Raw genomic sequence first — 25,348 nt, 5'->3', positions numbered from 1 at the left:
CCGCGCCCGCTCGTTGCCGAAATTGAATTGTCTATAACTTTTTATAAAGGACGCGCAGCACAAATCATTAGAAGAGAGACTGATCCTCGGCTCGCTGTTAGTGAGTTTCCAGAATCTAAATAGTTATTATCTATAGGTTTTATAGGTACTATCCAGAGAGCGCCTGTCATTCACTCGCGGAGCGCAACCCTTTAACTGTTGACCAGAGAGAACCTGCCTCTCTCCACTGCTTGTTTGGGTGGGTTATTTGCTGGCTGACAAACATCCCATCCCTCCTGTGATCATGGTTTGACTGTAGGCCTATGTGTATTCAGAGCCAGTGAGCAACGGACTTTCAAAATAATAATTAAAAAAAAACTTGTCAGCATTAAAGCTCCAGTACGTAGCTTTTGTAAACAAATATTTGTTAAAAGTCTCATTATGTCCTGAAAGTAGAATATGAGACAGATAATCTGTGAAAAAAATCCATCAGAGCCAGGAGGAATGTCTTAGCAGTGTCAATCACGCTCGTGTACGCGCTGATCACCCCTCTCTTGCACAGCGCGAGCGCGTACCGTCGTTCGTGAATCTCCTGTTCAAACTCGTTCATCCAAATGAACGAATCTTTTTTCGAGTCATTTCGTTCATTCAACGAACGAAATGACTCGAAAAAAGATTTGTTCATTTTGAACGAGTCTTTTTCGGAGTCATTTCGTTCATTCAACGAACGAATGACTCGAAAAAAGATTTGTTCATTTGGATGAACGAGTTCGAACAGGATCACGAACGTGCATCACAGAACAGAGCAAGGCGAGCATTTGTGCTTATACAACTTAAAGTTTTATATTTATTTTTGAAATGACCGATCGTTTCACTAGATAAGACCCTTATTCATCGTCTGGTATCGTTTAAAACCCTTTGAAGCTGCGCTGAAACTGTCATTTGGTCCTCGAAATGTTTGTGTCCTATTGAAGTCCATTATATGGAGAAAAAGCCTGGAATGTTATCATCAAAAAACTTAATTTCTTTTCGACTGAAGAAAGAAAGACATGGACATCTTGGATGACATGGGGGTGAGTAAATTATCAGCAAAGTTTTTTTTTTTTTTAAAGTGAACTAATCCTTTAACGTTATCTTAGTGGCTATAACTTATAGAAAGAGTGCAACCTCATAAAGTTACATGTATTGCAAAATACATAATGATTTGAGGACCAAGTTTGTAGTCAAAGTATGGGCAGGCCATAGTCAATGTAAAGCATATTGTTGATGTTTCGTCCCTATTAGTGAATGTTCCATAACTGTTCATAATCCGCCGTCATCGGTGGTCCTGCTTACTAGCCTGCGCGTTCACGGCAGGCTCCGCTGTGAGGGAGGAGCTGTGGAGGGAGGGCTGTCCTCGTCTCCCCCCTAAGGCCTGTGAGTTTTCGTCCGTTCGGACAGGCAGAGCTTACAAAGCCTGTGGGCAAGCCGCTTCCTCTTTCATGCCATGGCGTTGCTTCAGGTCTGTCAGGCCAGGGCACCCATGGCATGCATGAGGGTAATCCAGACCGTGCGCTCATAGGTGAGCAGCGCACTGCATCCGACCTCGCCCTCCGGGGCACGAGTGTCGTAGCATGCGTGATCGGTCTGGCGATGTCCACCTTAGTGGTCCAGGAGCGCCATCGTTGGCTCAGACTGGTTGATATGGCGGATGAGGACAAGGTTCGGCTCCTGGTCTCCCCAATTTCCCCAATTTCGCAGGTTGGGCTGGTCGGCGACTCTGTGGAGAACTGCATCCAACAGTTCTCTGCCGCTCAAGCGCAGACGGAGGTCATCCGGCACATCCTGCCCCGGCGGCCAGCTGCTGCCTCCACCCGCTGCCGGTGGCAGCTCCACCGCCTGCTCGTCACCGAGGGCGTTTTCTGGCCGCCGCTCCTGCTGGGCCTCCACAGCAGCCTCCACCCAGGCCTCAGCATGGAGCCGGCCGCAGTAGAGACGCCCAGCCCGCTCCAGGCGCTGCCAAACTAGGTGGCAAGCGACAGCGAAAGCATTCCGGAGCGGGCCGCCCAGGGATGGATGAGATGCTCTTGGAGCTGGCACGATCACTCCCTCCCCCTGGGTGAGGGCCGGGTGGAGTCTTTGTTTGTGTGTGTGTGTCTGTTCCGCCGCTGGCTCCCCCCCCCCCCCCCCCCCCCCCCCAAAAAAAGAAAAGCGGAGCAAGCGGTACCCACACTTCAAAGAGAGAGCAATTTCATCTGTTCGTGGGTCCCAAGAGGGAAAGTCTGGCGGGTGTGACCCTGTATTGCCTTACACCCCTCAGCTCCCCCTTGATCGCCAGCAGGCAGCTTGGTGCGTTCGAGGACCCGGTCATCCGCCTTCTCAGGTGCCCCCTGCCGCTAATGGAGACAGGTAAGTGTTGCACAGCACACTAACACCACTCTCTCTACTTTGCTGCCCCACCTCAGGCTCGGCTATCCCGCTCAAGTCAGTGATAATCATCACATTAGGTGTTGAGCAGACGTGCTCCTGAAAATTCAGTGATATACATCACACCGAGTGTTGAGCAGTGCTCCTGACTTGTGCGTGCTTATCTTATCCTGCTGGCGAAGGATTTGATATAGCCGCTCCTCCAGCCGGTACCCCAGTTGGAAACTCGTTCTTCGTGCTACTAGGTGGTGGGTCGTGACCATCTTGGCCCAAGATTGGTCTGCAGCTCCGACTTGAAAGACATGTGCTTCAGATCTTTACCTTCCGCACCGCAGGCCATCCTGTGTGTTGCGTGTGAGGGTTGAAGTATCAGTACAGAGTCCTTCCCTTCGAGTTCTCCAAAGCCCGTTGGGTCTTCAGGTCAACTGAGAGAGAGTAATCTCGCTCAGTCGTGCCGCAGACAAGCCTCACGACAGTTAGAGCCAGGGTGAGTGGAGACTCCATCCCCTGGGGTCCAGCTGGGTCATGACCACTCCGGAGCCGCCCAGTTGCCTCTCCGGTTTCATCTCTTTGCCAGTGTTGTCCAAGCGGACTACCCTTGGACAGACACTAGCTCTCAGCTGCCCCAGGGGCCTGCAGAAATGCGTTTCCCCAGTGAGCCTCCTAAAAGCGACTGCGACTCAGGGTCGTCTGGTGCCTGCTCAAGTCAGTGAATTCTTCACACGTCATGTTGAGCAGAAATGCTCCCGAAACTCAGTGAAGTTCATTGCACTCAGGTGTTGAGCAGCAATGCTCCTGTAGCTCAGTGAATTCATCACACTCAGGTGTTGAGCAGAAAATGCTCCTGAAGCTCAGTGAATCCTTTCACACTCAGTGTTGAGCAGGAAATGCTCTGTATCTGTTTCAGTTTGGGTATGTCATTTCTGGGGATTTTTCAAAAGTGGGCTTGCAGCTTAACAGGTTAAAATGGCTATATGGTCAAAAAATCTGGTCAACCATTTGTGGATATTGCTTATGTTTAGCTGTGCTTTATGACAAAATTAAATAGCTATGTTTTCATGGTCGTATTTAATTTATTTTGAGCCTCGGTAGAGTAGCAGCAATGTTTTTACTGACCATGATACAGCAGTCTCACACACATACATCACCGATGTCATCCACACATCAATTAGCTTTAAGTGTCTGAGATGAATCACCTTACACTCTGAGTCATGAGAGCAAGAGATGCCAGAGGATACACACACAGCAGATACTGTTCCCCCTTTACCGTATGTCGCCTAACTCTTCTTACGCAACTAAGCACCAGTTGGCAGGTGAGAAGCAGGAGATTTTCTTCCCATTATTTATTGATCACCTCAGGCTTTTATCCTGATCAACTAAGGGTGTGAATATGAAGAAATTCTAATTTCAATGTACGTTTGTATAATGATAATAAAAGGCATTCATGAGTGAGTGAGTGAGTGAGTCAGCAGGGAATTGATTCAATACGTAAATCGATGCTTACGGCCGTCTGTCGAAATCTAGTTATTTTAGTTTATGCAGTTTTAAATATGGATCTTTTTCTCACATTTGTCTTACACAAACGCATTGCTTCACTTCAAAAGGCCTTTATTAATCCCCGGGAGCCGTGTGGAGTACTTTTATGATGGATGGAAGCACTTTTAAAAAATATTTTTTATTTATTTATTGCAAAATATGCATACTATATTCAGATATTTAAGTATTTTGAGAGCGTATAGGGAAACAAACTCGATTACGTCATTTGCAGTGCTTCATGGGAGTGGGTGGAGCTAACGAGATCTTTTGGCATGTTTCGAATCTCTGATTGGTGTTATTTTCTGCACAGCATTATGGGTTGTGTAGTTTTTCACCAAAAATTTATCTGTTAAACATGATTATTATTAAAAAAAAGTGTGGTAACACTCTAGTTTAGGGTCCAATTCTCTCTATTAACTAGTTGCTTATTAGCATGCATATTACTAGGATATTGCCTGTTTATTAGTACTTATAAAGAACATATTAATGCCTTATTCTGCATGGCCATATTCTACATCCCTTAATCCACCCAATACCTAAACTTAACAACTACCTTACTAACTATTAATAAGCAGTAATTTGGAATTTATTGAGGCAAAATTTGTGGTTAATAGTTAGTTAATAGTGAGAATTTTACCCTAATCAAAAGTGTGAACAAATAAGTCGAAATAATAAAAGTTGACTGCTTCAACAGAAGCAAATATCATCAATTAAAAACCTTGTAAAAACCTCAAATTTCCCTTAAGCTAATTTGCTACAAATAACTATACTCCACAGCAGATTAAATAACTTTAATAAGACCTTATCCTTAGAACTCTAATTTTGATCTGTTTTTTAAAAATCACATAGGAGGACTCTGCAGGACTTATTCCCTCCTTTTCTGAGTTTACCCCGAAAGATCTAGTCCAATTCTGCCTCAATTAGAACACGTCTTCATCTGCTGAGGAGAAAAGAGGCTCCGTTGCTCCTTTGATAGACACAAACTCAACAGAGCAACTAGGGCACAGACGCGCTTACACCCAGCATCAAACAGCAGCTAATCTTCTGTGAGCTTTGTTTACTATAGTAGATTTTTACACCCTGAATGCTTCTAGTTACCCTTTTAAATGAGACCATTCTGTGCTGCCCTGCCTTTTGGAGACAGGACATAGTTTATTAAAGATGACTTTTGTGATGTCAAAAGCAAGGAGATACTTTTAATTTAAGGAGTGGTCGGGAGACATCACGTGGCTCAGAGACAGACCCCACTGTAATGAGCGAGACAGACAGTGAGCACCAACACTTAATCTGCCTTACTTTCACATAAAAAAACAGCACTGATGACAGTTTAGACTTTCACTGTGGGATTTAATGAGCGGGTCATGACCCCAAAACGGGTCACATGTCTGTTTTGATTGGATCAGGGAAAAATAATGTTAGAAACAAATCTGAAAATCTGTATTCATAACCAGTTGTTTATAACAAAACTTTTTTACCCCATATAAATCTATTTATTTGATAATCAAATTTCTAAAGTCTCTAAATTATCAACATGATCAAAACTTTGTTGAGTAACCTGTTGTACACAATCTACTACATGCCTTCTCTCATCTGAACGTTAGTTCATACTTTTTAGCAAGTAAAAAGCTTTTAGTAAAATTCTAATAACGTCCACTTCAGGTTGTGGTACACGTGTCTTTTTGCTTTGAATAACTTGTATATTGTTAGTAATCTTTCAAGATAAACACTTACTGGATTAAAGCAATTTATGTCGGGTTTAGACTACATGATAAAATTAAACAAATAAATATCAATCAACCAACTTTATTTCTATAGCGCTTTACACAACCGTCAGGTATCCAAAGTGCTTCACATCATAAAAAATAAAACGTATCATACAATAAATACATATAACAGTGAAAATCAAAAAAGAAAAGTAAAATTGAAAAGAAACAAAAACAGGGAAATTGTCACACCACTACTGCGTATTAAAAGCCATTCTAAACAGGTGGGTTTTAAGTTTAGACCTAAAAACGTCTCGGTTACATATGTAACCCTCGTTCCCTGAGTAGGGAACGGAGACGTTACGTCGGATGACGACGAATGGGGGTTTCGCCTAGAAAGCCAATCATCTTCGTGTATTATAAAACGAGCCAATGGCGATGAAATGCCATGGGTCTGCGGAATTTGCATAGCGTAACTCCGCCCCACCTCGTGGGTATAAAAAGAGGACGCTCGGCAACATGCAGATATGTCTTCGCTGAGGAGCCGAGACTGAACTCAGGCGTCTACCCAGCGGTACAGCGGAAGTGTCAGGGAGACGTAACGTCTCCGTTCCCTACTCAGAGAACGAGGGTTACATATGTAACCGAGACGTTCCCTTTCGTAGTCACTCCGAGTTACGTCGGATGACGACGAATGGGGGTCCCCGTGAATTCACGCCACCTTCACAGCTGTCCTCCAGTGCCCTGCGAAAGTCTGATCCCCCTGTCGTGATACTGGCACGGACGAAGGAGTCCTACTTAACACAGGAATACCAAGGTACACTGGGAAGCATATCTCAGAGGAGATATGCCGCAGCATACCTACCCGTAGGGAGGACTTAAGAAACACATATGGCCGGAGGGCTACATATGGAGGAACACTGGAGTAACCAGCCCGAGGGGTGGCAACTTTCAACTCCAGGAGGGCAAGGTGGCTTGCCAAGGGAAAGACACATGCTCAAGGAGGCTTACAGTGGAAATACACATGTGGGGGTTACTCAGGGAGGAACCATGCACACGGAGGCACCTAGCCGACGCCCAGGCAATAGACACTGGAGCCAGCTTCAACAGTGCTGGAGGAACTCAGGGCTTCAGAGAGGAAGGCTCACCTGAGGAATAATCGCACGTATCCAGTCCGTGGAGTGGAATGGCGAGCAAGCGAAGACACCTGAGCGGGTCCAGTACTAGCTAACTGAAGTGAGTACACGAGAGGACACAGGCTCCACTCGGAGATTATAGAATCTAGCGAATGTGTTGGGTGTCGCCCAGCCTGCAGCTCTACAAATGTCTGCCAGCGAGGCGCCATGCGCTAGAGCCCAAGAGGAAGCCACACTCCGGGTGGAGTGGGCTGTCACACCAAGGGGGCACGGTCGGCCTTGCTGTTGGTAAGCCAAAGCAATGGCGTCCACTATCCAGTGAGACAACCTCTGCTTTGAGAGAGCCTTTCCCTTCAGTCTCCCACCATAACAGACAAAGAGCTGGTCTGAGGTCCTGAAACACTGCGTTCTGTCAACGTAAGCACGGAGAGCGCGTACTGGACAGAGCAGTGCCAAGGCTGGGTCTGCCTCCTCCAGGGGCAGCGCTTGCAGGTTCACCACCTGGTCCCGGAAGGGAGTGGTGGGAACCTTGGGCACATATCCAGGCCGGGGTCTCAGGATCACGTGAGAGTGACCGGGCCCGAATTCCAGGCACGCTTCGTCAACGGAGAATGCGTGCAGGTCCCCTACCCTCTTGATAGAGGCCAAAGCAACCAGGAGCGCTGTCTTCATAGACAGAAACTTAAGCTCAACTGAATGCAGAGGCTCAAAGGGAGCCCTCTGCAGGGCATTTAAGACCACTGAGAGGTCCCAAGAGGGAACGAGAGGAGGGCGATGAGGATTCAGTCTCCTCGCTCCTCTCAGGAACCTGACGATCAGGTCGTGCTTCCCCAAAGACTTACCTTGAACTGCTTCGTGAAATGCAGCGATAGCGGCCAAATACACCTTCAGGGTGGAGGGAGACAGCCTTCGCTCCAACCCATCTTGCAGGAAGGAAAGCACGACAGAGATCGAGCATCTCCTGGGGTCTTCTCGACGAGAAGAGCACCAGTTGACGAAGAGGTTCCACTTCAACGCATAGACATGTCTCGTGGACGATGCTCTAGCGGAAGTGATGGTAGCCGCCACCGCAGGTGGCAGGGTACTCAAACCTGCCTCGTCCCGTCCAAGAGCCACACGTGGAGCCTCCAGAGATCGGGTCGAGGGTGCCAAAGGGTGCCCCGTCTCTGAGAAAGGAGATCCTTCCTCAGAGGAATTGGCCAAGGAGGTGCTGTCGCGAGGAGTACCAGTTCTGAGAACCAGGTCCGGGTGGGCCAAAACGGCGCAAGCGCTCCTCGTCCTCCTTGATCTTGCACAAGGTCTGTGCGAGAAGGCTCACTGGGGGAAACGCATATTTGCGTAGGCCCCGCGGCCAGCTGTGCGCCAGTGCATCCGTGCCGAGGGAGCCTTCGGTCAGGGAATAGAACAGGGCGCAATGGGTCGAGTCGTGAGAGGCAAACAGATCTATCTGTGCGTCCCCGAACTGGTCCCAAATCAGCTGAACCGACTGGGGATGGAGTCGCCATTCGCCGGAGATGGGCCGAAACCGTGACAGCTCGTCGGCTGCAAAGTTCCGATCTCCCGGAATGTAGATAGCACGAAGGGACCTCAGGTGCTTCTGACTCCATAAGAGGAGGTGGCGTGCGAGTTGCGACATACGGCGGGAGCGTAGACCACCCTGACGGTTGATGTACGCTACAGTCGCGGTATTGTCTGAACGGACTAGTACGTGTTGACCCCTGAGCAACGTGAGGAAACGGTGCAGGGCAAGGCGTACTGCCAGCAACTCGAGGCAATTGACATGCAAAAGGCGCTGGGGTCCTGTCCAGGAGCCCGCGGCAGCATGTCCGTTGCACATGGCGCCCCAACCCGTGGAAGAGGCATCTGTGGAGACAACAACATGCCTGGAAACTCGTTCTAGGGGAACTCCGGCCCGTAGAAAGCTGAGGTTCCTCCACGGAGTGAAGGACTGACGGCAGGTCGGAGTCACTGGAACTCGGAACGTGCCGTGATGCCATGCCCACCTCGGGACTCGATCGCGAAGCCACCGCTGAAGCGGTCTCATATGAAGCAATCCGAGCGGCGTTGCCGCGGCTGCAGATGCCATATGCCCCAGGAGCCTCTGAAATAATTTCAGTGGGACCGCACTCTTGCCATCGAACTGTCGAAGGCAAGTCAGCAGCGAGTGTGCGCGCTCGCTCGTAAGCTGCGCGGACATGGCGACCGAGTCGATCTCCATACCGAGAAAAGAGATCCTCTGCACGGGGCAGAGTTTGCTCTTCTCCCAGTTGACCCGAAGGCCCAGACGGGCTAGGTGCCGGAGCACAAGATCCCTGTGCAAACCTGGTCTCGAGAGTGAGCTAGGATCAGCCAGTCGTCGAGATAGTTCAGGATGCGAACCCCGTGTTCCCGAAGGGGAACAAGGGCAGCCTCGACGACCTTCGTGAAGACGCGAGGAGACAGGGCTAGCCCGAAGGGGAGAACCGCGTACTGGTATGCCTGCCCCTCGAAAGCAAACCGTAGGAACGGTCTGTGTCGAGGTAAGATGGAGACATGAAAGTAGGCGTCCTTCAGGTCTATCGCTGCAAACCAATCCCGTGGCCGCACACATTCGAAAATGCGTTTGGCCGTGAGCATCTTGAAAGGCAGCCTGTGAAGGGAGCGGTTCAAGACGCGTAGATCCAGGATCGGCCGTAACCCACCGGACTTCTTGGGGAAAATGAAGTACGGGCTGTAAAACCCTGACTTCATCTCGGCTGGAGGGACAGTCTCGATTGCACCCTTCGCCAGCAGGGTGGCAACCTCCGCTCTCATGATAGGGGCATTGGCACCGACCATAGTGAAGCGAACTCCCCTGAAGCGGGGAGGAGACCGTGCGAACTGAATCGCATAGCCGAGCCTGATAGTTCGGGCGACCCAGCGAGAAAGGCTGGGAAGCTCCAACCAAGCTGTCAGATACTGAACCAGCGGGGTCATACGAACCACAGGCGTCCCCCCGGAGGGGCAGAGAAGCAGAGTGACCTGTCCAGGCGAGGGTGGCAAAGCGGCCCGGTGCGGGGGCGCGGTCATGCTCCGCGTCCTGACAGAGGAGACCAGGGAAGGACCAGCGTTCCACGGGGGTCTGCTCTGCCAGGGGTCTGGCGATAGAGGGGGACGAGAGTGGTGAGCTCCGGGGACGGCACACACTGCGGTCCGAGAACTCTGTGACAGAGGGGGATGAGAGCGGCGAGGCCCGGGGGCGTCGCGCACTGTCAACCGGCTCTGTGTGCTCAGTGATGGGTGTATTGGTTCTTTCTTTGACCATAATAGGGTACTGCCCACCCGTGGGCAGCTGGCCCTGGTAGACCTGCAAGGTGCTCATCGCATGCAGAGCGGCAGCCGCCTGTCCTGCAGCTCTGTGAGACCTCGCCACTAGGGTGGACGAAAATCTACAGGCCTTGGACGGGTGCTTAGGATTACCACGAGATGAAGCACTCTGAGGACATAGTTGCATGGCAACAGAGCGTTCAACCGGGGGAATCCCAGTGTACCCATGGGCGGCCGCCCCATCGAGGGGAGGAAAGGCGGAGAAAGCTGACGAACGTACATGGGAGGTCAAAGGAGCCTTCCATGATTTCGTCAACTCCTCATGCACCTCCGGGAAGAATGGCATTGGGGTTGGCTGTGGCCGTGAGGCGGCAGCCGCACCCAAAAACCAATCATCCAACCGCGAGCGCTCAGGGCAGGGCGGAGGGTTCCACTCAAGCACGATGCTCGCGGCGGCCCGGGAGAGCATGGCCGTCATCTCGGGATCTGATACGGGCAACGCTGGAGCTCCAGAAGGAGGCAACGCAGCCGCATCGTCACTTCCCGATGACTCTTGCCCGCCTTGTGATGCCGCGATCGACATCGAGTCTTCCTCTGGAGCGCCGAATGAAACACGCGGGGCATCGAAGGATGAACCCGGTAGAATCACCGCAGCACTCGCGGGTTGCAACACTGTAGAGGGGGGCGTGGTCCGAGGACGCACCGTCGGATTGTCCCACACCGTGACCCTCAAGTCACCCTGTCCACCAGCCGAAGTACAGCCTCTCGTGGAGGATGTAGATCGGGGTGTGGATGAGGGGACTCTCTCTCGAATGAGATCATTGAGTCTAGACCTCAGTGTTGCGATGGCCATGTTCCCACATAAGGAACATGAGTCATCCACAAGCACTGCTTTAGCGTGTTCTAAGCCCAAACACGCAAAGCAGCGATTGTGCCCATCAAAGGAAGACAGGAAACGACCGGACCCAGAAGAACACGGGCGAGACATCTTTAAAAAGACGTGCCACGTGCAGCTCTTTTAGAGAAAAAACTCAGCGATGCTGAGGCGACCAGGGAGAAACACACAGACTGGCAGATCACTGCTCAGATCGCAGGCAATGTGAACTCGCTGGGTACCGCCGTCACACCAACACCGGAGAGTTCGCTCGTCACAGAAGATGAAGTCAGGATTGGCTTGTGGAGTGAAGAGAAGCTCTTGGCTCCGAAGCGAAAACATATCTGCATGTTGCCGAGCGTCCTCCTTTTATACCCACGAGGTGGGGCGGAGTTACGCTATGCAAATTCCGCAGACCCATGGCATTTCATCGCCATTGGCTCGTTTTATAATACACGAAGATGATTGGCTTTCTAGGCGAAACCCCCATTCGTCGTCATCCGACGTAACTCGGAGTGACTACGAAAGGGAACAGTTTCATCCGTAATTGTACGGATATCAGGGGGTAACTTGTTCCAGAGTCTCGGGGCAACAACTGCAAACGCCTGATCACCCCATCGCTTATACTTTGCCCTTGGGACTTCTAAAACCAACTGGTTTGAAGACCGTAACGACCGGCTGTGCTCACGCAGAGTTAAAACTCAGTGAAATACTCCGGGGCCAGGGCATTTAGGGCCTTAAAAACGAACAGCAAAATCTTAAAATCTATTCTAAACTGCACTGGAAGCCAATGTAAATTGTAGAGGACGGGAGTGATGTGTGCACGCTTCGGTGTATTTGTTAAAAGCCGAGCAGCAGCATTTTGCACAAGTTGAAGTCGTGCAATGGAGCTTTTATTTAAACCAACATAAAGAGCATTACAGTAGTCCAACCTCGAACTAATAAAAGCATGAATCACCTTTTCTAGATCATGCTTGTTAAGAAAATGCTTAACTTTAGCTAGAAGACGAAGCTGGAAAAAACTCATTTTGACAACATTGCTAATTTGCTTGTCAAATTTCATGTTGCAATCAAAAATAACCCCCAGATTTCTGACAGCTGGCCTAAGGTATGGCGCCAGAGCCCCCAAACTGACCGCTGAACCATTTGGGTTACCGAAGATGATACACTCATTTTTTGCTTTGTTTAAACTAAGAAAATTTTGTGACAACCACAACTCAATATCATCAATACAACTAAGTAGGGAGTCAAGTGCGACACTATCATTCGGTTTTAAAGGCAAATAAATCTGCAAATCATCAGCATAACAATGAAAGGACAACTTGTGCTTTCCTATAATACTTCCCAACGGCAACATATATAAAGAAAACAAGAATATGTCAAAACAAAAATATGTCAAAACAAAAATCGATCGTTTCATCTCGCATAGTGTGTCATAGTTCACGACATCACAACAGAAGGACTAGCATGTTTAATTTTCGCAACGGGTTCCGTCACCTCTGTGAATTTGACCAATAGGAGCACAGAAGCTTTTCCATATACAGTTTTCAAACTTGGCGAAATGAGAGAGAGATGATGGTATTGGTGCTGCAAGGTAGAATTATACAATTAAGTAAAGGTTAGTGGAGCTATGGAAACAATACTCCTGCCTTTATAATGTTTCCTCGAGTGACTACCAAAGATGCTGGTGAACAATAGCAGAGGCACTTCAGCAACCTGGTGAATACTAGAATTAGCATTAAAGGCACACTGAAGTGCTTTGGAACGCGCAGCTTTGTATGATTGTCCACTGAAACAGGAAGCTAAGGGGGGACATATTGAATGGCTCCTCCCCCTTTTCAAATAGCCAATAGCATTTAGTTTTCCTCACAGACAGAAAGTCGTACTTGACAGCACCATGTAAGTGAATCAGACCACTGATGATACGTTGGATTCAATAGTAGAGGTGTGAATAAATTCTAGCCATTTCTTTCTCAGCCAAAGTACAGTTGGAAAATTAACACCCATAAAAAAATAACGTTAGAGAGAAAACATTGTCCAAAAAACATTTTCAATAGTACATTGCGTTTAATTTGTTTAACTTAATGAGATCTACTAATATTTATTGTTAGTGCCGAGAGTTTTCACATAGACTTTAATGGTCTAGTGGTAGAACTTTTGTCAAGCGTGTCAGAAGTTCTGGGTTCTAATTCCGCACTCGTATATATTTTTTTTCTCATCAAAACAGAATATGTTTATCAGTTGTTGTATATCAAGCAGGGACAAGTTTGTGTGCATTTTGGCCAGGTGGTATATAAAGCATATGGGCGGGACGCTTTAGATTCTAGAGAACGTTTGATTGGACAAAAGATGTGATGAGAAGCTGAAGTCTGCAGTGATGTCATAAAAATCCATAAAAATTATCCATTTTAAGGAAGTTTTGAATGCTTATATCTCCTAAATGCAAATTTGTTTCATTGTTTTGTAACACACCAACTTATTCATAACCTTAAGGCTAACATATTCATATTAAAAGCTAAAAAACTAAAATTTTGATTTCAGTAGGCCTTTAAGCTAACACGCCGCTCTTGTAGTTTGTTTAGGCTCTTGTTTCCAGAAGTCAGTCGCAAGTTCTGCTTTCTCCATAACAGTCTGAATCTGGCATTGGGTTTACCTGATACATCTTTTAAAAAATCCTTTTAAAATGTAAGTATCAAATATGATACATCAGGTTTTTGAGGAATGTTAATTTGTGCATCTCTAAAATAATCATTGTACTCACTGCACTGCAATATTTTTATACTCAACAAAAAACACGTGCAAACTTTTTTAAATATGTTGTCTAAAGATTAAATAAACTGTTTCATTTAAGAAATAATATAATATAATATAATATAATATAATATAATATAATATAATATAATATAATATAATATAATATAATATAATATAATATGTCTGGTTTACAATACATATACTCTACACATGTACCAGAAAAGGATAATGAAAGCCGACGAGTACAAATTTCCTAAAATTATGATTTGCAAAGAAAAAAAGAAAAAAACACTTTACATTTACATATCAATAAAAAAAAAACACCTAGCAGCATTCAATTTCCACAGTGTGCACTTTTTATTACATTAACTGATGTCATGATTTTGTTTGCAGAATTTGGACAAACTGCTGAGTGGGTAAACACACACACACACACACACACACACACACACACACACACACACACACACACACACACACACACACACACAGACACACACACACACACACACACACACACACACACACACACACACACACACACACACACACACAGAGAGAGAGAGAGAGAGAGAGAGAGAGCAAAGCAGCTTATGGCTTGATCCACTTATCTGAGAGGCCAGAGTAAATCCTGAAAAGCTAAAAGCTATAGGTTGAGGTCTGGAGTTAACACGACTAGAAAGAGCATGATCAATCATGAAGACAGAAACAACAGAACACACTCTCACTGCTCTGAATCAGAGTCACATGATTCAAACGCATTGGCAGCAATCAGCTGCAAATTGAAAAGTCTATGAAATTATGTGACAAAGGTAAGAACACCATGTGAGAGAGGCAAAGGTGGGTCATTCTCAAGATCATTCTAATTTGTGTCCCCATGACTTACTACAGGAACAAGAACTTCACATGATCTCACAGCTTAAATAGTGTTTACTGTGTAATGCAAAAAAAAAAAAAAAAAAAAAAACTATAGTTAGCAATTTCATTCCTGTTAAAATGTTTCACCTTTCATTTACCTACAGTTTTAGTCATTGAAGAAGTTTTTTTCCCCCTAGTCATCCTTCAGCTAGCGTTACATTACATATACATATACACACACCAAAGTCAATGTCAAGAACTATAGGCTCGTGAGATGGTTAGACACCTGAAAAACATTGGTGAAAGAGAGTCAGTCAAAGAGCAGATGTATCTCTCAATCTTCATTACACACAAAGAACAGGGCTTAATAACAGCAGAGCAGAAGACACCAGTCTCCCATCCATTCAGAGACCAGAACATTATGGTGATTCCCAGCATGCCCTCAAATGTTTCTCTGAACGATTAGATAAGCAGGAGAAATCTACAGCTAAGAATTTAGAACCATAAAAGATAGCCCTAGATAAATACTTCTTTCATATTTAAAAGATAAAAAAGATAAAATGTGTTCCTCATATTTTATATCACACATGCATGCACACACGCATGCACATACACTATAAATATATATTTATTTTATACACTATATATACATACATACATACAGGTGCTGGTCATATAATTAGAATATCATCAAAAAGTTGATTTATTTCAGTAATTCCATTCAAAAAGTGAAATTTGGATATTATATTAATTCATTACACACAGACTTATATATTTCAAGTGTTCATTCCTTTTAATTTTGATGATTATAACTGACAACTAATGAAAACCCCAAAATCAGTATCTCAGAAAATTAGAATAGTGTGTAAAGGTTCAATATTGAAGAAGTCAAGTCACCTTCATTTATATAGCGCTTTTAACAATATGGACTGTTTCAAAGCAGCTTTACAGTGATAATAGGACATTAAAGTAAAAGAGATTGTTTTGGCTTCACAGCAGCAATAGAATAAAGTTATTGTCCAGCTAAAGTTAGTTTTGATTGATTCACTTTCGTCGCAATGATCATTAGTTATTAACTTAGGGGCCGCTAACACGACACCGTTCTAACAAAAAAAATATTTAATGCGATCCAGCCGCTCACCTGGTGCCACACTCTAAACACCTGCAAAGGCCTTTAAATGGTCACTCAGCCTAGTTCTGTATGCTACACAATCATGGGGAAGACTGCTGACTTGACAGCTGTCCAAAAGACGACCATTGACATCTTGCACAAGGAGGGCAAGACACAAAAGGTCATTGCTAAAGAGGCTGGCTGTTCACAGATCTCGATGTCCAAGCACATTAATAGAGAGGCGAAGGGAGGGAAAATATATGGTAGAAAAAAGTGTACAAGCAATTAGGGATAACCACACTCTGGAGAGGATTGTGAAACAAAACCCATTCAAAATGTGGGGGAGATTCACAAAGAGTGGACTGCAGCTGGAGTCAGTGCTTCAAGAACCACCACGCACGGACATGGGTTTCAGCTGTCGCATTCCTCGTGTCAAACCACTCTTGAACAAGGTACAGTGACAGAAGCGTCTTGCTGGGCTAAAGACAAAAAGGACTGGGCTGCTGCTGAGTGGTCCAAAGTTATGTTCTCTGATGAAAGTAAATTTTGCATTTCCTTTGGAAATCAAGGTCCCAGAGTCTGGAGGAAGAGAGGAGAGGCACAGAATCCATGTTGCTTGAAGTCCAGTGTAAAGTTTCCACAGTCAGTGATGGTTTGGGGTGCCTTGTCATCTGCTGGTGTTGGTCCACTGTGTTTTCTGAGGTCCAAGGTCAACGCAGCCCTCTCCCAGGAAGTTTTAGAGCACTTCATGCTTTCTGCTGCTGACCAACTTTATGGAGATGCAGATTTCATTTTCCAACAGGACTTGGCACCTGCACACAGTGCCAAAGCTACCAATCCCTGTTCTTAATTGGCCAGCAAACTCGCCTGACCTTAACCCTATAGAAAATCTATGGGGTATTGTGAAGAGGAAAATGTGATACGCCAGACCCAACAATGCAGAAGAGCTGAAGGCCACTATCAGAGCAACCTGGGCTCTCATAACACCTGCGCAGTGCCACAGACTGATCGACTCCATGCCAAGCCGCATTGCTGCAGTAATTCAGGCAAAAGGAGCCACAACTAAGTATTGAGTGTTGTACATGCTCATACTTTTCATGTTCATACTTTTCAGTTGGAAACATATTTCTAAAAATCCTTTTTTTGTATTGGTCTTAAGTAATATTCTAATTTTCGGAGATACTGAATTTGGGATTTTCATTAGTTGTCAGTTTTAATTATCACAATTATATGAAATAAACATTTGAAATATATCAGTCTGTGTGTAATGAATGAATATAATATCCAAATTTCACTTGAATGGAATTATTGAAATAAATGAACTTTTTGATGATATTCTAATTATATGACCAGCACCTGTATATATATATATATATATATATATATATATATATATATATATATATATATATATATATGGAGATATGATCCAGACATGTTTTGTGAGATTCACTCAGTTTGAATTTGCTTCTGGATTTACATGACATATTATTTTAGCACATTATTCCTAATTTGTGTCTGTCATAATAAGTACGTAAAGTATGTGACTCAAACCAAGAAATTAAGTGTATACTGGCTATTTGCATTGATCTGCTTTAGCCCTGCTGTTTCACAGGGGCTTTAGTGCTTTGTGAATGTGAAAATCAGCTCAGTTGGATTTAGATTGTGTGACTGTCTTACCCAGTCAAGAACTTTCACTTTGATCCTGATAAACTCTTGGCTGCTTAACACAGCGGGTCTGGGATTTCTGTTCTTTGGTTGTGTCTGAGTGTGCAAAATATTTTCTACGAATAAAACAAGCAGCTAAAAGAAATGTGAAATTCAGCTTTTCTGCCTAATAATAAACAGCTTTAAAGAGCACTGACGCCAATAAAACTCAGTGGTGTATTTAAACCACAGAATCACTGTGCCATTACACTATTTCTTGAGCAAAAGAGGCAAAATGTTGACGTGCTTTTGAATGCTTTTCCTGTTTTGGTGTCTATCAGCTTTTTCTTTCCCATGTCTGAAAGTGACATTGCCCTTTTTCAATTAAGTCTTATGGTCTTTCTATCTTTTTGGTGACTCTTTCTCACGCAGATTTGCGTGAAGGCATCTTCAAAAGTTCCTATAAGAAATACACATTTCAAATAAGATTTCTTTTAAGGCGAGACACTACAGGTGAATAGGGTAATTTTTTTAAATAGCAGATATCAACATTAACTCTGCCAGTTGATTAACTACATTAAGATGAGAAAAAAATGTATTACAAGTTTTCTGTAATTTAATGTTTAAATATGCAAATGATACATTATCTAATTAAATATGCGCTAATTTGCATATATTTTAAAAAACGAAATCTGAGTATTGGATAAAGCCAGGTTCAAAATTATTTTTTCATTGTGTTCACATATTAGATGGGGAAAAAATTGGAGAGGGATTTATGGATATCTACTTTTGTTATCCTGTAAATCAGAATATACTGCCAATAGCCTTAAAAAATGTTTTTTGGAATAAAATGTTATATAAATCAGGCTAGGAATAATATATTTACAAATCCCTCTGTAAATGTCTTCATAATATAATTAGGTACAAGACTGGAAAGTTGTGTGTATGTGCTACTGAAGTGGAGATTTCGGACTTGGAGTATGAGAGAAAAGTCATTTTGAGAAAACGGGCTTTAAATATTTAGCATCAGCCAATGAGATTGCACATTTAGAGTAAAATCCCCCCTTTTACTTTCGCGATTGGTTGCTGATAAAAAGGAAACGACCATATTTGCATCCAGCAATATTGTGCAGGAGAGAGAGAGCTTTCTAACGGTGTGTGTGATGACAGGGTGCAGATCGCGATCGCGGAGCAGCGAGATGATTTATAACGACAACTTTTGATGAATTTATGAGAAATCTACAGACGCAAAAAGACAAAGTTTAGTAAAATAAAGACCTAAATGTGTGTTTCGGACTTTTTTCACCACAAGTCTGAAAGAAGACTGTAACGAAGGTTCTTTGTGAGGGATGTAAGAAGACATGGGTCGGCGTAACGGGGACTCGTACAATTTATTAATAAACAAACAAAACAAAGAAAAGGTGTGCCACATGCGCGTTCACCGTAGTAAAACTACAGCACAATATAAAGACACTCTTTCCCATCAAACTCAGTTCAGTGAGCTCTCAGTTCACTTTTATCAAACTCTTCCCGATGTGCAAACTCAGTCCATTCATAAAACTCTTTCCGATGTACAAACTCAGTCCTTTTGTCAGCCAGCAGGTCGTGAGTGTCCGTACGAGTCCCCCAGTCCTTCTCTCTCTCTCGCTTTCTTGCACCAGCCAGCTTATATGCGGTCTCCCCACGCCAATTACTGCAATCAGAGACAGGTGTTCGTCATTTTGCACTTGACCCACTTACTTACCGCTCGGCTCCTCCCTCACTCTCTCGCTGCAGACTCCGCAAAACCACGCCCTCCTCATCACAAAGACATGTTATTGAAGACAAATATATCCCAAAATCTCTAAATTGACCAGTGAGAAACAAAAAAAAAACGATGTTTTTGCCTGCCGTGTCTCGCCTTAAGACCCAAAGAAATCTACATTTTGTGGCTTCAAGTCCACATTATAAGTTTTATGGTCATATGCCTTTCAAAAGTTTAGGGACTGTAATATTTTTTTATTTTTTGGGGGGAAAAAGCAATCTTATGCTGCCTAAAGCTGCATTTATTTGATAAAACAAAATAGTAAGCCAGTAATATTGTTGAATATTATTAGAATTTAAAAACAACCATTTTCTATTTGAATATTAAAATGTAATTTATTTCAGTGATGGCAAAGCTGAAGACTGGAGTAATGATGCTGAAAATTCAGTGTCACATGACCCTTCAGTAATCATTCTAATATGCTAATCTAGCTGCAATAGAATTGGTCATAACTGAATACAAGTATTAATTTCATAAAAAAAAAACCTTTGAGCAATTGAAAATATAACTTTTGAACAGTATAGTGTACTTCTAAATAGGGCAGCAGCTGTCGATTATTTTTGTAATCGATTAATCTAGCACTTAATCGACCGATTAATCGGATTTTTTTTGTGTGTGTGTTTTATTAACAGAATAGTTATATTAAACTTGTGCCTATTTCAGTTAAAGCTGTTATAAGTTATATACTATAAGTTATATAGTATGCAAGTTATAAAGCTATTTCATATGTGAATTTTCCTTTAAGATGTTATAATACAACCACTCTAAGCATCTAAGCATATTTGTGTATTCTGTTAGTTTAACGCTGAATAAGAGCTGTAACGTGACTTGTTGAACATGCAGTAAAAGCTGACGCACTTTTTGTTCCGTGCGTTTTAACTGAAAAATGAGTACTCCGAATCTTTATTAAAAACCAACAGGCTGGGGACTTTAATTTTTTGTTGTTGTCTGTAACAATTTGTCAGACGTGAAATACAAACAAGGTCTCGCAAAGACTTCCTCCATCACGTCCCGGTGTGTACAGTGAATGCATGCTGAAATTATTGTTGCGTGGCAACATAGAAGTTTGCATTGCTGCAATTGGTCTGACTGGCGTGTGTGTGTGTGAAGGGGTTCTTTTTTTAGGCTATACTCTCTTGCAATTGAACGTGATAGTTACGTTTACTACTTAAAAATGTCATCAAAACTAAAAATCATATCTAGTCAAACCGCATCACGACATCGCTACAGATACAGTATGGGATTAAAATCAGCGAACATCAATAGGCTTAGACTACGTTACCTTGTTTCAGCGAGTTAAGTGTATTAAGTGAATTAAGTGTGTAATGATCCCACACTTTAGACAATTTTTGCCGTTTATCTACATATTTATTCTCCGCCATCGCGCCAACTAAATTAAAAATATATGCTTCCTGAACAGGTCAGTGTGAATAAACAGTCCGTATGAAACAATCAAATCCCTGCGCCGCGCGTATAGTGCGCGTCATAGGAATTTAATGAGGCTTCGAGGCAGAGTTTTTGCCTCGAGGAATTTTTGTAATCGAGTTACTCGAGTAACTCGAGGAATCGTTTCAGCCCTACTTCTAAACATTGACATAACTATAAACCTTTAACATTTACAGTCTATTCAAGGCATTTTAGGGGAATTGGCACAATGAAAGGCCATGTTTACACCCGGTATTAAGATGCATTTAGGTCGATTGGATCACAAGTAAACAACTCTAAATACAGATGTAAATAAACTCTAAAACTTTTTGAGCTTGTCCACTATCGGCCATTTCAGAGGTAGTCGAAAATGCATTAGACCGGATTGCTGTGGAAGACGGTCCTTTTTTAGACGCTCATGTGGTCGCATGTGTTCAAACAGCCACAAAAGACTGCCTACTCTCCACCTACTGACCTAATGCGTAAACATTATAGGAAGCGCACTATAGCCAGATGGGATTTAAACTTTGTCAGGTATCTGACGAAATAGGTACTGCAGTCTAATTCAAAATATCGGATATTGTCGTTTCTCCCGTCACCTGCTCCTCAGACTGGATGGCGCTCACACGGGTTGCCAGTTTGAGCACACGCAACAGGAACGACCACAATGGACAATGAAAATTGGCATATTGGTAACGTGCAGTATCACAGACCAAAACAAAAACAAACATTCCAGTCTGGAAATGCACATTTCAAAGTAAAATAACTGGCTGTAAAAGTGTTTTTAAGAGAAACGAGTATGTGAACTCAGCATGTTTCCTCAATATATGCAAACATATTATGGTATTTGTATGCTTTAGTAGTGTGAAAAAGTTGCATACAGCACCTTTAAATAAAACGCAATTTTGTCCACAGCCAAACATCACTCAGTCAAGCTCCCGTACTGTCCAGGAGCAATGATTTCCATCAGTGTGTTGTTTCTTGGTTGCTGATGAGTTCCTCCCTCCCCTGTTGTCTCAGACAACATCTCCATCTGGTTCGGGCATCGGTGGCATCTTCCTGATGCTCTGTGTAAATATCTAGAGCTCTCATGTGGTGCTTAAATACTCGGCCAACAGCTCTTCTGCTAGAGGGAGACTTTTAGACACGGCCAATCCAGTGAAGAGTCTGAGCAGCATGTACAGCGTTATCAGAGCAGTTCACACACAAAAAAACTGTTTATTCTAAGCTCGTGCTGCAGTTTAGTCGTGTGCTTTTTAAATGCTTCAGTTCTTTTAAGTCGGGTTGGTTTTATCATTCATCAGATAGAAAAAAATCGTCCTGAAAGGAATTCCAACAATATCGTTTCTCTGTGCCGTTATTATTATTGTTGTTATCGTCATAGTTATCATCCTTGGTGTGAACTTGCCTTTACAAAGTAGGTTTGTGACAAATGTAAAAGGAGTGAACGGATTTGCCACTGTCTTAAAGGGTCACTTTAACTTAAAAATGATAACATTGTAAATTGTAAAATTGTATTGTAAAATCTAATGTTAACTTTACTTAAAAAAATATTTAAACCAATTGTCTTCAAAAAATAAGTAAATTGAAATAGGAGTAGTATGTTTTACTGACAAAAGGTTTTCAGTCAGTAGAATGCAGTGCAGTTGGTGGAGTTCACTTACACAAGAGTTCAAGTAAATAGATGAAAAGGAACTATAGAGAGTGCTTGATAATTTACTTTAGATTTACTCTTGACTTAGTATAGCTACTCAGAATTACTGTTTTCAACAATTAAATAATTTCAAGTGAAATAAACTGTGTTATGCTAATATATATCCCAGAGAAAATTAAGCAATTGCTTTGTTTTACTATTTTTTGGCTTAATTGCTCTTCCTTTAAAACCACAAATAACTGTGATTTCTTGTTGCATCAGCTGGAAAGGGAATTAAAGTAAAATAAATTAAGTTAAAAGTGCGCAATCGATGGAACGCTAATCATCATGATGATGACTTCAAACTAAACCATTTTAGGAAATCAACATCAATTTATAAGTAAAGTTATTTGAAGTTCTCTCCAAATTTTCAGTTGTGTTGTCTCACTTTGGAGCCCCAATACATCAGTATCGACATAACGTTGAACTTTAACAACTGTTGTTCCCTTTCATTGTCACTCCGAGTTACGTCGGATGACGACGAATGGGGTTTCGCTTAGAAAGCCTATCAACTTCGAGTATTACAAAACGAGCCAATGGAAAAGAAATGCCATGGGCCTGCGGAATTTGCATGACGTAACTCCGCCCCACCTTGTGGGTATAAAAGGAGGACGCCGGCAACAGGCAGATATGTTTTCGCCTCGGAGCCAAGTTTAATTCTTCACTCCTTAAGCTATCTCTGATTGTCAGCTTCTTACGAGACAAGCAACTCTCCAGTGTTGGTGACGGCGATCTCCCGGCGAGTGCACACTTCCTGCTTATCTGAGCGTGGTTTGCCAGCGAGTGTGTTCTCCGCGGGCGCTTCAGCACTGAGTTTCTCTCACAAAAAGAGCTTGCACGCGGCACGTCTTTTTAAAGATGCCTCGCCCGTGCACTTCTGGTTGCGGTCGGCTGGTGTCTGACTCTGATGGGCACGAGCGCTGCTTGGTGTGTTTGGGCTTTAATCACGCTAAAGCAGCGCTCGTGGATGAGTCATGTTCTTTCTGTGGGAACATGACCATCGCAACACTTAGATCGAGACTCAATGATCTCGCAAGAGTAAGAGTCCCCTCATCCACACCCCGATCTAGCGCCTCCTCGAGAGGCTCTACTTCGGCTGGTGGCCAGGGTGATCTGAGGGTGACTGTGTGGAACAAAGCGCCGACTATTCATCCGTGCCTCGCAGCACCTTCTCCAGTGTTGCAACCCGCGAGCGTTCAGGGGATCCCCGCGGGACCGTCCTTTGAGGTGATGTTCACAGCTGTGGTCCAGGAGAGACACTTATGGCTGAACCTGGCTGACATGCGGGATGCTGAGCGTTCTCGCCTGCTCGACTCCCCCATGTCCCAGGCCGGCCTATTCGGCGATGCGGTGGAGGACTTCGCCCAACAGTTCTCCACCGCCCAGAAACAGACTGAGGCCATCAAGCACATTCTACCCCGACGGCCCGCTGCTGCCTCCACCCAGCCGACCGGGCAGATCCCTCAGTCTGTTCGCCGCCGAGGGCGCCCTCCTGCGGCTCCCGCCGCTCCCGCCCGGCCCAAACAGCAGCCTCCACCCAGGCCCGGTCGCGGAGGAAGCCGTAAGAAGGCGCACCAGCCCTCTCCAGCCCCGCCCCCCGCTAAACGCCGGGCCAAGCGGCGCTCCTGAGACGGGCTGCTCAGGGACGTTGAAGGTTACTTCTCAGGAGATGGTAGCAGGACCAATCCTTCCCCCGGTGGAGGGCCGGGGGAGAATCTTTTGTTCTCCACTCCCCGCTGCTCGCCCACGGGTGGGCAGAACCCTAATGTGGTTAAAGAAAGAAGTAACATTTCCATCCCTGAGCACACAGAGTTCTCGGACGACACGGTGCGCCGCCCCCGAGCCGTGCACCCCTCGTCCCCCTCTGTCCCAGAGCCGGTTGACAGTGCGCGCCGTCCCTGGACCGTGCCGCTCTCTTCCGCCTCTGTCGCCAGCCCCCTGGCAGAGCAGACCCCCGTGGAACGTTCTTCCTTCCCTGGTCTCCTCTGTCAGGGCGCGGTTAATGACTGTGCCCCCACACCGGGCCGCTATGCCGTCCACGTCCGAGCCAGTCATTCCGCCCTGCTGCACCATCGGTGGGAAGTCTGTGGTCCGTATGACCCCGCTGGTACAGTTCTTGGGAGCCTGGGTAGATCTTCCCCTCCTGTCCCGCTGGGTCGCACGGACGATCAGGCTCGGCTACGCGATTCAGTTCGCGCGGTCTCCTCCCCGCTTCAGGGGAGTCCGCTCCACTTTGGTCGGTGGCAACGCCCTTATCATGAGAGCAGAGATCGCCAACCTGCTGGCGAAGGGTGCGATCGAGACCGTCCCTCCGGCCGAGATGAGGACCGGCTTCTACAGCCCGTACTTCATTGTCCCCAAGAAAACCGGTGGGTTACGGCCAATCCTGGACCTGTGCGTGCTGAACCGTTCCCTTCACAGGCTGCCGTTCAAGATGCTCACTGCCAAACGCATTTTCGAATGTGTGCGGCCCCAGGATTGGTTTGCAGCAATCGACCTGAAGGACGCCTACTTTCATGTCTCCATTCTCCCTCGACACAGACCGTTCCTTCGGTTTGCCTTCGAGGGGCAGGCATACCAGTACGCGGTTCTCCCTTTCGGGCTAGCCCTGTCTCCTCGCGTCTTCACGAAGGTCGTCGAGGCAGCCCTCGTTCCCCTTCGGGAACACGGGGTTCGCATCCTGAACTACATCGACGACTGGCTGATCCTAGCTCACTCTCGAGACCAGGTATGCGAACACAGGGACCTAGTGCTCCGGCACCTAGCTCGTCTGGGCCTTCGGGTCAACTGGGAAAAGAGCAAACTTTGCCCCGTGCAGAGGATCTCTTTTCTCGGTATGGATATCGACTCGGTCGCCATGTCCGCGCAGCTTACGAGCGAGCGCGCGCAGTCACTGCTGACTTGCCTGAGACAGTTCGAGGGCAAGAGTACGGTTCCACTGAAACTCTTTCAGAGGCTCCTGGGGCATATGGCATCTGCAGCCGTGGCAACGCCGCTCGGATTGCTTCATATGAGACCGCTTCAGCTTTGGCTTCGCGACCGAGTCCCGAGGTGGGCATGGCAACACGGCACCTTCCGAGTAACAGTTACTCCGTCCTGCCATCAGACCTTCACCCCGTGGTCGGACCTCAGTTTTC

General features: G+C 45.3%; 1 protein-coding gene across 1 annotated transcript in view; it reads right to left on the bottom strand.

The window, feature by feature from the left end:
- pcdh15a (protocadherin-related 15a) overlaps window positions 1-25,348 on the bottom strand; it is a 365,233-nt gene that overhangs the window by 292,716 nt on the left and 47,169 nt on the right. The window lies entirely within an intron of this gene.

The sequence above is a fragment of the Siphateles boraxobius genome, unplaced genomic scaffold (genome assembly GCF_051911475.1).
Source record: "Siphateles boraxobius isolate OS27281-9 unplaced genomic scaffold, OSU_SipBor_1 20, whole genome shotgun sequence".
Classification (NCBI taxonomy): Eukaryota; Metazoa; Chordata; class Actinopteri; order Cypriniformes; family Leuciscidae; genus Siphateles; species Siphateles boraxobius.
Note: the sequence above shows the minus strand (reverse complement) of the source record. Positions and strands in the feature narration are given on the sequence as shown.